The sequence below is a fragment of the Myxocyprinus asiaticus genome, chromosome 35, assembly GCF_019703515.2.
Source record: "Myxocyprinus asiaticus isolate MX2 ecotype Aquarium Trade chromosome 35, UBuf_Myxa_2, whole genome shotgun sequence".
In the NCBI taxonomy this organism is placed as follows: Eukaryota; Metazoa; Chordata; class Actinopteri; order Cypriniformes; family Catostomidae; genus Myxocyprinus; species Myxocyprinus asiaticus.
In genome coordinates this window covers 43,589,758-43,607,032 of record NC_059378.1, presented here as the reverse complement: position 1 = coordinate 43,607,032, position 17,275 = coordinate 43,589,758, and positions in this window count along the sequence as shown.

The following is a 17,275-nucleotide window of genomic DNA, read 5'->3' as shown; positions in this document are numbered from 1 at the left end:
GGTGCAGCGAGAGAGGAGATCCAGCGTCAGTTGTCCAACATGTCGATGATGTTGACAAAGTTTCTTGCTGACTTGGAGGATCTCGCTGTAATACGTCGATTGATCATGGCAATGGAAATCAAATTGTCTGAGTTAGGTACAAGAGTGTCTGATGTTGAAAAACGAAATGATTTTCTGGAATCTTCGGAGAGGGAATCATCCGCTAATCCGCCCACGACCAAAGTTGATTTGGAACATCTCCTTGAAAAGCTTGAAGATCTTGAAAATAGAAACCGTAGGAATAACGTTCGAATTGTTGGAATTCCTGAGCATGAGGAGGGCAGAGATATGGTGAAATTCCTGGACGAGCTTTTCCCAAGTCTGCTCGACATAGTTCACAAGCTGGAAATTGAGCGAGCTCACAGATTGCCAGCTCACAGATCTGCTGAGGGAGACAGGCCCAGATCGATTCTGGCCAGATTTCTGAGATCATCCGATAAAGATCTTGTGTTGCGCCAGGCGAGGAGCAAAGTGAAGCTTTCTTGGAAGAACCATAATGTTTTCTTGTTCCCAGACTTTGCGAGTTCGACAAGAGAGAAACGCGATCGGTTCAAGGAATGTAAGAAACTCTTACATCAGAAAAAGATCTCGTTCGCTCTGATGTTTCCTGCCAAACTGAGAATAGAAACGAAAAACGGTCGCAAAGTATTCACATGTCCAAATCTGGCAATGTCTTTTATAGAATCAATGACTGAGTAAACCATTGGATGTTTCTCATGTGAGTGGGCCTGACTCGCTGTACCTAACTCTTGAGGAAGCTGGATGAAATTTTGGGTTTTTTGCGTTGGCTCCGCCGTGCGGCTGGAGCTTGTTTTGTGAATAACACTTTTCCTTAAAGAAACATTTGCATTGATAAAAGATTACTTTTGCATTGAAGTTCCCGGCCAGTTTGAGAGTGGACACTACGGATGACCGCAAAATATTTACATGCTCACACAAAGGATGTCTTTTATAAAGCTGACGGATTATGTAAGTCATGGTATATACTTTTATGCAGCCTCCGAGTGAATTGACTTGACCATCTGGGGAACCGGGATGCCGGTTTTGTTTCTTTTTGTATTGGTTCCGCCTAGCGGCTGGAGCATGTTCTGTTGAATAACACTCATTTGGAACAGCTGTGGATTAATCTGTTCGTTCTTCGTGCTTATTCCTCCTGCTGGCTGTTTTTTTTTTTTCCGGGACATTGAATGATTACGTCATCCGCTGAACTCATAACAGCCGGCTCACGGAACATTCGTTTGTCTGTCCGAGGAATCTGATCGGTTTTATATCAGCTGGAATTTGTTTTGTGGAAGATCACATCCTTGAGACAGTTCTGTGAATGAATCTACACATTTTTTGTGTTCATTCTTCCTATTAACTGGGTTTATTTCACAAAGTATTTTCTGTTATGTAATTTTGCCTCACAAATTTGTGAGGCAAAATTGAGCAATCCGATGGCAAAGTTGTCGTGGGGACTCGTGTGCATTCATGGACCTTTTGAGTTTAAAGGGATTGACGCCGGTTGGCGCTGTCGTGCGTGGGGTTAATGCGCACGTTTTTCTTTTTTCTGTTTGTTTTGTTCTGGGGGATGTTCGGGGGTTGATTGTTTCACTAATGGGGAATGTGGTCTTCATAATTTTGTTTTTCACACACAATTTATTTTTTTTATTATATCAATATGTCAAATGTTAATTTGAGTGTACTATCTCTCTCCACATGGAATGTAAATGGGTTGGGGCACCCCATAAAAAGAAGGAAGGTTATTACTTTTCTTAAACGTAAGAAATATGATATAGTGTTTCTTCAAGAAACACATCTCTCCCCACAGGAAGCTGAAAAATTTGGGAAGATATGGGGTGGACATGTTTTCTTTAGTGTTGGCTCAAGTAAGAGCAAGGGAGTCATTATATTGATAAATAAACATCTACAATTCAAAATTCTCAAACAGATTAAAGATAAATTAGGAAGAGTCATTATTGTTTTAGCTGAAATTCAAGGGCAAAGTCTGATTTTGGCTAATATTTACACACCTAACGTTGATGATCAGGGCTTTTTTATGGATCTTGAAGGGATGTTGCAAACCGCTGGCACCCCTCATGATATAATATTGGGGGGAGACTTTAATCTTTTGATGGACTCAGTCCTTGATCATAGTGAAGCTAAAGTGTGTAAACCTCCTAGAGCAACATTGACGCTTCACAGGATGTGTAAAAATCTTGGTCTTTCGGATATTTGGAGACTTTTGAACCCATCCGGTAGGGACTAGAAATTTTTTTCATCAGTCCATAAGATTTATTCTAGAATAGATTTTTTTTTTGATATCCAAATCCCTTATTTCATCTGTTGTTGATTGCTCAATTGGAAACATTTTAGTCTCAGATCACGCCCTGGTGAGTTTAGAGGTGATGCCACATATAGAGAAAAAGAAATCATATAGTTGGCGCCTTAATGTGTCCCTTTTACAAAATCCTGATTTCCAACAAATGTTAAAGACTGAAATCAATGTTTATATGGAGACCAACTGGTCCTCAGTATCCTCTGTGGGCATGGCTTGGGAGGCACTTAAGGCATTTCTTAGGGGTCGGATCATACAGTATGCCTCATTCATCAAAAATCCAAAGCACAAGAACTTGTGGAGTTGGAAGGAAATATTAAAAGTGCCGAGGCAGAGCTGAAGCGCCGAATGTCATCTGATGGCCTCAGAGAATTAACCCGATTGAAATATAGATATAATACTATTTTGTCGAGGAAAGTGGAGTTTTGGTTATTCAGGGCAAGACAGTCATACTTTGAGTCGGGTGACAAAGCAGGGAAGCTTTTGGCTAGATATATAAAGCAGAGAGAGTCTTTTTCTACCATTCCCTCAGTGAAATCTGCTGGTGCTGAAATATTTACCTTTTTAAATAGGTAAATATTTTTTCAAACTCTCTCGATTCTGAGATAACCTTGGAGGAGCTTAATGAGGTAATTAAGTCCCTACCTACTGGCAAGGCTCTGGGGCCAGATGGTTTTGCTGCAGAATTTTTTAGATCCTATGCTACAGAATTGGCCCCACTTTTGTTAGAGGTTTATACGGAATCATTAAAGAATGGAAAACTTCCTCCAACCATGACACAAGCCCGGATCAGTCTGATTCTTAAAAAGGACAAAGATCCAAGCGAGTGTAAAAGTTACCATCCAATCTCCTTGATCCAACTAGATATAAAAATATAAAAACCGATTAAGTAAGGTTATGACATCTCTTATACATATAGATCAGGTGGGTTTATTCGGGGCCGCAGCTCTTCTGATAACATCAGGCGTATCATCAATATCATGTGGTCAGTGGTGAATGATCAATCCCCGGTCGCTGCCATCTCACTTGATGCTGAAAAGGTGTTTGATATGGTAGAATGGGATTATCTTTTTAAGATTTGAAAATGTATGGGTTCGGGAGTACATTTATTGGTTGGATTAAGTTACTTTATAAACACCCTGTAGCAGCGGTACAAACAAATGGATTAATTTCAGATTATTTTACTCTGGATAGGGGCACTCGACAGGGTTGCCCTCTTTCCCCATTATTGTTCTGTCTTGCCCTGGAACCATTAGCAGCTGCGATAAGAAAGGAGGATGATTTTCCAGGGGTGACAGCGGGAGGTGCGGCGCATAAGCTTCTGCTTTATGCAGATGACATTTTATTATTTGTCTCTGAACCTACTAGATCTATGCCTTGCCTCCACAGAATTATTAATTCCTTTTCCAAGTTCTCAGGATACAAAGTCAATTGGTCTAAATCCGAAGCTTTGGCGCTGACAGCATAATGCCCAGAAACGGCTTTCCAGCCGGGCGCTTTCCAGTGGCCCAAACAGGGCATTAAGTATTTGGGGATTTTATTCCCAGCAAATTTGTCTGATTTAGTTAGAGTTAATTTTGACCCTTTAATAAAAAGGTTTTCGAGCGATGTCAGCAGGTGTGCTTCATTACATTTATCGATGATTGGGAAGGTTAATGTTATTAAAATGAATTGTATTCCAAAATTCAACTACCTGCTTCAGTCTCTCCCTGTAGATGTCCCCCTCTCTTATTTCAAGCAATTTGATAGCATAGCGAAGTCCTTTATTTGGAATGGTAAGCACCCCAGGTTAAATTTCAATAAGTTACATAGGCCAATTGAATACCCAAGATTTTGTTTTATTATTATGCGTTCGGTCTTAGACATTTGGCTCATTGGTCGCTTACACCTGAGAGGGCCCCTCCCTGGTTTTGTATTGAAAAGGAAGTTCTTGCCCCTATCTCGCCACTGCATAGCCTTTCGATTAAACTAGCCGGAGAGGTTAAGTCGCATCCCGTTATTTTGCATTTGCTCTCGATATGGACAAAAGTGTCCAGAGTGTTTAATTCGGATATTTATTTAAATGTTGCCTCGAGCATATGGCAGAACCCTAAACTATGTATTAATAAGTCCCCTTTTTGTTGGTCAGATTGGATTGTGAGGGGGGTTAATGCACTTGGTGACCTATATGAGGGTGGAGTATTGAGATCTTTCGAAAATTTGGTTCAACATTTTGGCATTCCCAGATCTCAGTTTTATAAGTATTTACAGCTTCGCCACCTACTCTGCACTATTTTTGGGAGTGGCACGCACCCCCCTAAAGCGGCAGGTGCTTTGAGAGAGGTGATTGCTGCTTTTGGAAAAGGCCATGAAGCATCAGTGTATTACTCCCTACTAATTCAGAGTCTGGGGGATGAAGCCTTGACTTCTCTCAAGAGAGTATGGGAAAAAGATTTGAATTTGGTATTGGAGGATGGAGTGTGGACTAAGATTCTTAAAAATGTCAAGTCTGTATCTAGAGATGCAAGGGTTCACCTTATGCAATTTAAGATTTTACATAGATTTTATTGGACCCCTTCTAGATTATATAGGCTTGGTCTTAAAGACACACCCACTTGCTGGCGATGCCAGTCAGAAGTTGGAGACACTACCCATGTCTTTTGGGGGTGTGTTAAGATCCAGGAGTTTTGGTTGAGGGTTCAGAGGTATTTGTGCGATGTTTTGAACACAGGTTTTGCTTTGTCCCAGACTCTGTATTTTGGGTGATGGAGCGGTCATGCATTTAGGGGACAATCATATAAAAAATTGGGTTCTGACCAGTCTCATGATCGGCAGGCAAGTAATTTTAAGGGGCTGGAAGTCAAGTGGAGCACCCTCTTTTTCGGAGTGGTGTGTGGAAATGGGAAGGGTAGCTGCATTTGAAGAGGCGGTAAGTAGAAGGCTGGGGTTGATGGACTTATTTGCTAAAAAATGGGGCAAATATTTAGTTTTTTGGGGGGAATCTCGGGGAGGGGATGTTGAGAGTGTAGTTTAATCATGTATGTTTATTATTTTATTTATTTGTGTATGTGTAATATATATATATATATATATATATATATATATATATATATATATTATTTTATGTAAGTGTATGTATGTGTATCTGTGTATGTATGTATGTGTATATATGTGTATGTATATATATATATATATATATATATTTAATTTTTTTTGGATTGTGTGTGTTTTATGTGGGACCACAGGGGTGTTCATTAGGGGTCAGGGTGGGATTGTATTAGTAGGGTTTAAATGTAAAATGTTGATTCATTATATATGTGTTGAGTTTTTTTCATTGTCATATGCACATGAATCAATAAAAATGTTAATTACAAAAAAAAAGAGTGGTATTCACTGTTAGACTTGTGCTGTTTGTTAACTGTCTTGAACTCGCGTCGCTTAAACATGTGTTGGTGTGTGTGTGCTACATCATTGTTTTTAGTGTCTATAAACAGTGCTTCATTTGTTTTAGGGTATTATTTATTGCTAAAGTGTATCATCATTTATTTGCAGTGTACTGAATTCACGTGTCATCTTGCACGACCCGTAGATTCTGTTTCCCACGTGACTATCTTTGTTCTGCTAAGAAGCATTAAGGCATTAGCAGCGCAAGCTAATATATTTAAACCGCGGGATCCATAGTCAATCCAGGAGAAGCGATCTATCTACAGGAGTCTGCAGTTGCATGCAAGTGTGTTTATTTCATTGTTTTACTTTGTTGTAGAGTGGTATTCATTGCTAGACTTGTGCTGTTTGTTTACTTTCACTTCAGCACCTGCTCCGCTCTCTTTCTCAGTGGACTCTGGAACTGCCAGTCAGCTGTGAACAAATCTGACTTCATTCCAGCCTTCTCCACACAGTCCACCCTCAGCATCCTGGCACTGACAGAAACATGGATACGTCCAGAGGATAGAGCAACACCTGCTGCTCTCTCCAACAACAACTCCTTCTCTCACATCCCTCGACCCGCAGGTTTGACTGGTTTCATTTGACTTGGAAAGACTAAGCACCACAGCAACTCACAGATTGGGCAACCAGCTGGACCTCATTTTTACAGGTAACTGTACCAACTCAAATATTCTTGTTACTCCTTTACATGACTCCGATCACTACCTTGTTCAATTCAACATGACTCTCCTATCTACATTAAAACAGACTCCACCTTTGGTTTCCTTTCGCCATAGCCTCCATTCTCTTTCACCCTCTCGCCTTTCTACTGCTGTCTCTACCTCTGATCAGGTTCTTAGACTATTTGAAGACAAGGCTGGATCTGGAGCAGACAAACCCACAGCTCCGTAACAAGTGCCAGATTTACAAGGAGATGCTGGAAACCCTGTGCAAGCCTGGTTCAAAGTCCAATTCACAGGCGGTGTGCAAAAGAAAGTAAATGCCTTTGTTATTCATTTTGTTTTGTCCTTTTATTACTAATGTTATTGTTGTTTACTACTACAGTCCTGAGTGTGGTGTTTTTAATAACCTGTCTGTCTTTTTCTCTATTTTTTGTTTAATCTAGGTACGATCGATTTGTCAAGGGCTCACGCAGTGTCACAGAGTGCCGGGAGATGTTGAGGGTTGCGAAGGCAGACTTCCTAAACATCTTTGTGCAGTTCATCTCAGGTGCCGAGGTGGACAATAGTGAAAAGACGATGTCACTACTGTGAAGCAATCATGGTCTTCTGTAATTTTCAGTGCCAAGGAGCTGTGGAAGGCTTGACTGTAAGTTCATCTGTTTAAACAGATTGAAGGAGTTTGTCTCTGTCATATGCTGTAATGGTTATTTGGAAATGTATGCATTAGTAAATTTAAAGCTTTCAATGTTTTCCAGGTCTCAGAGTGGGTGAACAGAAAGGCATCTAATTGCAACGTTGTGGCTGGCATCAGCAAACACAAAACAGCGACCATGCAGATCGCTGCATTTGCCTTGATGCAGGAGGAGGAAGCTGTAAGTTTTAGTATGATTCAAAGTGTATATTGCTTACAATGTTTTACAGTCAAGTAACTGTCTTTCTTGTTTCCACAGTGGTTTCAGGTGTACTATGAGAGCATTCTGCCTGAATACAACAGTGGTACTACTGACAAGTTTTTTTTTATTTTATCACAAAATGTATTTTCCACCCTTAATGTAAACACTGCCACAGACACACTAAGCTCTACTTTAACAACCTGTCTAGACAACATCTGTCCTCTCTCCTCTAGGCCAGCACGTACTACACGACCCAGCCCCTGGCTCTCTGACGTCCTTTGTGAACATTGGACTGACCTCAGGGCAGCTGAGAGATGATGGCGGAAATCTAAAGATCCAGCAGATCTAGGTAAGTATCAGTCTCTGCTTGCAACTTTTTCAGATAACATTAAATCTGCAAAAACTTCCAATTATCAGAACAAGATCAACAGCACCACAGACACTCGCAGCTTGTTTAGAACATTTAACACACTTCTCTGCCCTCCACCACCTGACACCTCACTGACAGCAGATGTCTTCACCACATTTTTTACTAATAAGGTTACAACCATCAGCAATACATTCTCAGCACCACACCTTGTCAAACACCCATCTCCTGTATGCAACTCCTCTGTCTCTATGTTCTCTCCTCTGACTGACACTGAGGTCTCTAAACTCCTCCTCTCTAACCACCCCACCACCTGTTCCATTGACCCCATTCCTTCTCACGGCCATCTCTCTGTCCATCCTACCTGCACTCACACACATAATTAACACATCTCTACTTACAGACACTTTCCGTATCGCGGGTCGGCATCGTATTCTTGGCAAATGCTTTCACATTTGTCCGTCTTGCGCCGGTCCAAGAATTTCACCTCAGTGCAATAAGGCCACCAGTAAATGGGAATAAAAAAGCGTGGGAACATCAAGAAACAGGTCTTCTCTTGGATGATGGTTCACCCTCTCCCTCTTGTGCCTTACATTTCTTCAACATTTCAGGATACATTAGTTGGTTTGCGGTATTTCTCATCTCGCCATCCTTTAAACATGGATTCTTGTTCAATGGTTTTGTGGATCCATAATTAAGAGCTTCTTGATCAAATCTTTGGCTTCATTTGAAACTGCCTTCCACTAAGAAGGAATGAAATGATAGTGGCCATTAATGATCTGTTTGCATACAGGCACGGTGGAGCATTCTGTGCTAAATGGGGGGTATATAGTTTTGTGTTCATGTTCCTTTTTTATATTTGTTTTGAAGTTATGTTTTTATAGTTAACAAGGTGTATTGTTTGTGTTAATCAATAAAGTCACGTTCCTTGTTTTTATATTTGTTTTGCAGTTATGTTTTTATAGTTAACAAGGTGTATTTGTGTTAATCAATAAAGTCATGTTCCTTGTTTTATATTTGTTTTGAAGTTATGTTTTTATAGCTAAAGAGTATTGTTTGTGTTAATCAATTTAGTGGAGGTGCAAGGGTCCTTTCACCAATGGGGGACTTGGTGACTTTTTTAAAGTGAGTTTTTGAAAATAATTTAACAAAAGAAAATTAATCTCTACATAAACATTTTGTCTGAGCACAAGAATGTCCATCATCTGATGCCCTTCTTTCAACATTCCCAAGAGGGCATGGCCAAAGGCCCCTCAGGTTCTTCAGCTTCCTGTAGACATAAGTCATACAATAAAACACCAGTACACTCCTCACACAGAAACCATATGTACCACAAAATATCAACACTAAAACAATTTTATTATCAGAAATGTTGTATTTTCTCATGAATGAACATACTTATTTGATTGGTGACAGTGTCTCATTGGTCAGTTTTTTCAGTTCCTCTTTCCTCAAGCCTATTTTCCCACCTGTGAGAAGGACCTGCTTTCTGTTGACACACCAAATCATAAAATGATATTTCAGTTCACCCTTTCAAACACTAAACATACATGCCTTAAAACAGTTTCAACTTCCAAGCTCAATCCAGAGCTGAGATATGCAGATCTGACATGCAATTTATCCCATTCAAAATTTTAGGTGGTTTATGGACAGTCAAATTGTGAGGATTTGAAGGGTGAATGTTGTTCAGGGGCAGTCACATTGTCACCTGAATATGTTTTTAGTCAATAATTTGATCTTGTACCTTTAAAAATGGATGTCCACCAACCATGTATTTTTGATAATGTAAATACATTGTATGAGGGACCATCCCATCTCCAATGTATTTACATTATCAAAAATACATGGTTGGTGTACATCTATTTTTTAAGGTCAATAATCAAAATATTGACAAAAAAATATTAAGCTGACTTTATGACTCCCCCTGAACAGAATGCACCCTTCAAAACCTCAAAAATCGACTGTCCACGAACCATGTATATTTTTATATTGTATAAATTGCAGGTGGGATATCCATATCTCAGAGTTGGGACCACTTAGAGAGCTGAAAACTGCACTCCTGTGCTTGCCCTAGAATCCCCTTTCAATGGTGCAAACTTCAAGTAGCTCAGAGAAAGTCTAAAATTTAGAACAAAAAAACTCAAAGGCCCTTTGAGTTTTTTTGGACGACATTTTTGACTTTCTCCAATCTTCTTGATATTCAAAACATGAACAGGGGAGGCCAAGACAAGCACAAAGCTGCAGGTTTCATCTCTCTAAATGGTCCCCTCTCTGAGAAATTGAGATCCCACCTGCAATGTATACCATACAAAATCAACATGGTTGATGGACAGTTGATTTTTGAGGTTTTGAAGGGTGTATGTTGTTCAGGGGGCATCAGAGTCACCTGAATGTGATTTTGAGTCATAGATTTTATGATGTTGGAACTGCATATCTCAGCTCTAGAATGAGCTAGCAAGTTGAAATTGGTACTGCTGTGCTTATCTCAACCTCCTCTATATATGTGAATTTCAAGATTGGACCTTGTTACATATTGAACATGGGATCATCCCAGATACAATCTATTTTATCGATGACAAATAGGTGGTCTGTGGACAATCATGTTTTAGGGCATTTATTAGTATTTGTATGTGATACTATTCATGAAACCACCTGTTGAGGACTCATCATACTAAATGTAATATTTATATGCAATTTATAACTCATAATAATGTATAATTTGCATTAAAATGATTGTTCATGAACCATGTGTTTGGTGTCCATTAAATAAGCTGCAAAAAGGACTTTCCTTTTGTACTTAGAATTACTGCCACACTTTTTATTTATATGACTTTATTAGCATGTATATGAAATATTATCAGTAAAACACCCTGTATAGCACTCAACATACTCATTAGAACCCACTTATGCAACTTACAGCTCAAAATAATGTATAATTAGCTAAGAAATGACTGTTCACAAACCATGTATTTTTCACCATTCAAATAAATTGTACGTAGACACTTCCTGCATGACTTAGCAAAAACACAGGAAGTGCCCACGTGCAATTTATTTGAATGGTGGCAAATACATTGTTCGTTGGCCATCATTCTGAAACCTATTCTTGCTATTTGCATGTAATATTATCAATCAAACATCAATTATATCACTCAATATACTGAATGGAACCCATTTATGCAAATTAAAATAAATTTTATGTGGGCACTTCCTGTGTGACCTGGTGAAAATAACCTTAAATTTGATGCTAAGACCTAGGGGCTTCGAATACTTCATCTTTGTGCTCTCATAAACAACGTATTAAAAATTCACGTCTCTCACCGATTGGAAAGCACTTAAATAAAATCAATAAAAATATTATGGAAAAATAACTGTCATTTTAGGTGCACAAGGAATTAAGCACTTAATGAATTCATTCAGACTTCAAACTTTGCACACTTAATAAGGGACCCCTGAGAAGCTATAGATTTCAAATTGGAGTCATTTTGAGCTTTCTGATGGGTGTCCACGAAACACCTATAGAAATTAATGGAATAAATTGCTCATGGGATTCGCCCAGGCAGCGTGCCCAGAGGTCCGACAGACCCCAAATTTCACACGGTGACACATCGAGTGCCCCTCGACACCATATTAAGAGGACTAAAACTTAGGATGCAGAAAAGTATTTTTCATTATTTTCAATATATCTCCCTGCTTGTCATAGGAATCAATGAGACAGCCTGCCCTGTAGGCCCATGTGCAGCAGTACATTCATTAGAGACTTTAATACTTAGCAAGCACCTATGGCCCCAAATTCTAAAACCTGATTTGGGGGCCCCTGATGGTCGAGGATCTCAAATTTCAAGGTCCTGTGGCCTTTGGAACTCCCTTTTCTAGACGGCCCACTTGCCCATTAAACCAATGTAATTCCATAGGTGTTTTGTGGACAGCCTTAAATTTGGTGCTAAGACCTGGGGGCTTCGAATGCTTCATCCTAGGGCCCTTTGGATGAAAAAAAATATATATTTCTCATAATTTTCAATAGATCTCCCTGCTTTTCATAGGAATCAATGAGACAGCCTGCCCTGTAGGCCCATGTGCATCAGTACATTCATCAGAGGTTTTAATACTTAGCAAGCACCTATGACTTCCAAATTCTAGAACCTGATTTGGGGGCCCCTGACGGTCAAGGATCTCAAATTTCAAGGTCCTGTGGCGTTTGGAACCCCCTTTTCTAGATGGCCCACTTGCCCATTAAACCAATGCAATTCCATAGGTGTTTTGTGGACAGCCTTTAATTAGGTGCTAAGACCTGGGGGCTTCGAATGCCTCATCGTAGGGCCCTTAGAAACAACATATTAAAAAGCCGTGTCCCTCAGAGTTTGGGAAGTACTTTAAAAAAAATCAAGAAAAATATTATAGAAAAATAACTATCACTTTTCATCCAATTAAGCACTTAACGAAGTCATTCAGACTTCAAACATTGCACACATACTAAGGGGCCCCTGAGAAGCTATAGATTTCAAATTGGAGTCATTTTGAGCTTTCTGAGGGGTGTCCACGAAACGCCTATAGAAATGAATGGAATACATTGCTCGTGAGGTCCCAGAGACCCCAAATTTCACATAGTAACCCCTCATGGGCCTCTTGAAGACATACTGAGAGTGTTAACGATTTCGGTGAAGTTTTGGTCGAACATCAGAAAACACCTTTAAAGGACTCTGGGCAGGCACAGCAGGCCCCCGCCATGTGCCCCAAGAGGAAATGGATTAAAAATCCAATAAAATAAATAAATTGTGTCAGGAACGCCTAAAAACACACGTATAGGGGGCATGTGGGATGCCTGGGCACTGCCCGGCACGAATTAGGGAGATGTATGACATCAGGGGGCATACTGGGGGCAAAGGCATGCCAAAGTGGTATTTTGTAAGGGGACAAATAGCGGTTCTGTGAATGGAAGGAGAACTATGATGAAGACTAGTGGGTAAGGGGGACACAGGAAGTGAGTTTGTGGACAAGAGGAAGACTATGGTGAAGACTAGTGGGTAAGGGGACACAGGAAGTGAGTTCGTGGACAAGAGGAAGACTATGATGAAGACTAGTGTTAATGTGGACAAAAAGATGCTCTGTGGATGCTGTTTACATTACTAAATGCCCCGTGGGCAGTAGGTGACTCGTGGGCACTCCCCGAAGTGACCACGACAACTCGAGAGTGCCCCTAGAGGTGTCCATATGGTGAGATAAGGAGGAAAATGAAACCTACCCCAAAGAAATGACAAAGTGACAGATGGCCACCATACTAGTGGCCAAGTGGGTGTCCACGTAAGGGGTACGATCCATCACCCCAACTATAGGTACAATGGCAATTTAAACAAATAGAGCTCGATCCCTCGAACCACGTAACTTCACTTACCGTAAAACCTAACCTAACCTAACCTAAACTGAATTTGCTAATTTTCTATTAGATCTAGTATTTATTGTAGATAGAGCTTTAATTGTTGATGTCTTCAACATCCACATAGATAACGAAACTGACACATTGGGATTAGCATTTATCGATATTCTCAACTCTCTTTGAGTCAGACAAAATGTGACAGGACCAACTCATCTCCATAATCATATGCTAGATTTAATTCTGTCACATGGAATTGATGTTGATACTATAGAAATTCTACCACAGAGTGATTACATCATCTCTTGTATGCTGCGATCAGCTAATGTTACTCAATCTACACCACGCTATCATTCAGGTAGAACTATTCGTTCGACCACTAAAGATAGCTTCACTAATAATCTTCCAGATATATCTCATATAATCAGTAAGCCAAAAAGTCTAGAAGAACTTGATGAAATAACAGAAAATATAAATACATTCTTCTCTAGCACTATTGATAGTGTTGCCCCCCTTCAATTAAAAAAAATTCAAGAACCCCCCCCCCCCCCCCCCCACACACACACACACACACACTGTGGTACAATGATCACACTCATGCTCTCAAGAAAGCAGCTCGGAAAATGGAGAGCAAGTGGAAGAATACAAATTTACAGGCATTTCACGGTGCATGGAAGGATAGTGTTTGAAGCTACAGACAGGCACTAAAAGCTGCCGGTTCCTCAACTGAACCAGATATTCCGTCACAGCACAATAGTAATGACTTAATGACTGAATTTCTTTTACTGATAAAATTGAAATAATCAGAAATAAAATTGGAATTATGAAATCATTTGTCACAGTACCTCGGAAAACAGTGTCTCATAATTTTCCTCACCTTCAAATTCAATCCTTCGCTGTCACAGGTCATGAAGAGCTAACAAAACTTATTTAAACATCAAAAGGCACAAAATGTATGTTAGATCCAAAACCAACTAAGCTCTTAAAAGAGGTTTTCCCTTTAATCTCAGAACCTCTTCTTAACATTATTAACTCCTGGCTATCCTTAGGACATGTCCCAGGAAACTTTGAAATGGCAGTTATCAAACCGCTTATTAAGAAGCCACAACTTGATCCTGGACAACTGGCTACTTGTATTCAGCAAGTGGAAGAATACAAAATTAGAGGTATTTCACAGTGCATGGAAGGATAGTGTTTGTAGCTACAGACAGGCACTAAAAATTTTTGATTTCAAATCTCCTGTTTATGTCGAAAATACTAGAAAAGGTAGTGTCCTCCCAATTATGTTAATTTCTACAGAGAAATAGTATATATGAACAATTTCAGTCAGGATTTAGGCCCCATCACAGTACAGAGACTGCACTTATCAGAGTTACAAATGACTTGCTCTTATCATCTGATCACGGCTGCATTTCTCTTCTAGTGCTTTTAGATCTTAGTGCTGCCTTCAACACGATATATCATGATTGACTAGGCTAGAGAATCATGTTGGCATTTGTGGACTTGCATTAGCATGGTTTAGGTCCTATTTAGCAGATCACTACAACTTAGTCTATGTAAATGAGGTATTGTCAAATCAAACAAGTTAAGTATGAAGTACCACAGGGATCAGTTTTAGGGCCTCTGCTTTTCACCTTATATATGCTTCCTCTGGAATATATTATCAGGAATCATGGAATAAGTTTCCATTGTTATGCCGACCATACCCAATTTTATATTTCTTCGAAACCCGACAAAATTTCACAATTCTCCAAAATTAGCAGAGTGAATCAATGAAATCAAAGATTGGATGGCCATAAATTTCCTTCAACTCAATTATGACAAAACAGAGGTACTAATTATTATACCAAAAACCTTTAAAAATAAGCAGCTAAAATACAATTTGAAATATAACCTTGACTTGGTGTTTAGCATTTTTTTAAAAATGACTGTCAGTGGAAGAATTTTGTTTGTGCACTAGCACAATATTGCACAGGGTGATTGGTTGAATTTGTATAAATTCTTGCGATCCTGGAGGGACTCCATAATTTAGGAGCCAAATAGAAAAAGAACCTAGCTCCTTTTGTGTATTTTTATATTCTAGGCCATTAAATATGTATTTTTGAAAATAATATTTAGATGTAATCAGAGACAATACTATTTTAGAAAAATAAAATACAATTTTAATGTTTAATGTTTGTAATCAATGGCAGCATATGTATCTAACATATATTCTAACATTTCAGTAAGCAGTATTATTAGCTAATATTTCCATTTGATGTCACCATTGCCCTCTTCTGGCTGTATTTTAGTCCTAGTACATATCTGATGGATCATTTAGCACTTTTAAGAACAGTACTTTTAGCTAAATGTTTCAGAAAACAAAGTGTCTTGCATATGTCTATATGTCACGATACATCATGATGGCGCCACGGATGGCCGCCTCAGTGTGGAGCGCTTCTATTGTTTTGCTGTTTTTGTTTGTTTGTCCTGTGTTTAGGAATCTTTTTTCAGTCAGTTTTACCAGAGACGAACTGCTGAACATTCGACAGCATACACCAGTAAATCTTTTCCCGGATTTTGAATATCCTGATGTTTTGTTTGACATTTTAGTTGGAGGCGCGGCTGTGTTGTTTAAACGCACTATGAGATGCAGGCAAGGGAGATGAGCAGGCGTGCTGGTCAAACTCCGTCGGAGGGGCTTTCGAACAACACTGCCAAGCATTCATCTTGCGAATCTCTGCTTTCTTCCTAACAAAATAGATGAACTACATCTCCTCAACCACACAAACAAGGACTTTTCAAACTCTGCTGCCTTGTGCTTCACAGAAACCTGGCTGAGAGAAGCCATTCCAGACAGCGTGTTACATCTGCCAGGCTTTCAGCTGTTCAGAGCGGAACGCATCACAGAGTTAACGGGGAAAATGAGAGGCGCTCTTTGGATGCGCTCTTTATTAACTGTAAGCCTTTCTACTCGCCATGGGAGTTTTCCTCATTTATTCTGGTGAGTGTGTATATCGCGCCAAACGCGTTTGAACACAGCGCTGCAACAGCTGGCCGATCAAATCACAGACATGGAACAACAATACCCGGACTCAGTTATTATTATTCTTGGGGATTTTAACAAAGCAAATCTCACACGTGAACTGCCCAAATACAGACAGCACATTACATGGCCAACCAGAGACAGAAATATACTGGATCATTGTTACACAACAATAAAGGATGCATATCGCTCTGTTCCTAGAGCAGCTTTGGGACTCTCTGATCACTGTCTGGTTCATCTTCCAATCTACAGACAGAAATTAAAATATGCTAAATCTGTATTATGGACTGTAAAGAGATGGACCAATGAAGCAGAGTTGGAACTACAAGCCTGCTTTGACTGCACTGATTGGAGTGTTTTTGAGGCTGCAGACACCAATCTGGATGAGCTCACAGATACTGTTACATCATATATCAGTTTTTGTGAGGAAATGTGCATTCCTACTAGGACTTATTTAACATTACACAACGACAAACCATGGTTTACAGTGGAACTCAGGCATCTTCGTCAGGCCAAAGAGGATGCTTACAGAGTTGAGGATAAAGTCTTGTACAATCAGGCCAGGAACACACTGAATAAGGGAATCAGAGTGGCTAAAAGAAGATACTCTGAGAAGCTGAAAAACAAGTTTTCAGCTAATGACCCTGCATTAGTGTGGAGTGGCATGAAACAACTTACGAATTAAAGGACACCTGCCTCCAACCCTGTGGTGGACCAACAACTGGCTGATAACCTGAATGTGTTCTACTGTAGATTTGAAAGGCCCAATCTCACACCCCACACCCACTCTGACCTTCATTTCACACTAACACTAACACCTCCTGCAACCGCCCTCTTCCCCCCTCCTGCTACTCAACCTGCACTTAAGATCTGTGAAGATGATGTGAGCCGCGTCTTTCGACAACAAAGGATAAGGAAAGCACAGGGCCCAGATGGCGTTTCACCTGCATGTCTTAGATCCTGTGCTAATCAACTGGCCCCCATCTTCACACAGATCTTCAATAGATCACTGGAGCAGTGTGAAGTCCCATGCTGCTTCAAATGTTCCATTATAATCCCCATCCCAAAGAAACTAAAAATCACAGGCTTAATGACTACAGACCTGTTGCCCTGATGTCTGTGGTCATGAAATCATTTGAGAGACTGGTGTTGGCCCACCTGAAAAACATCACTGGACC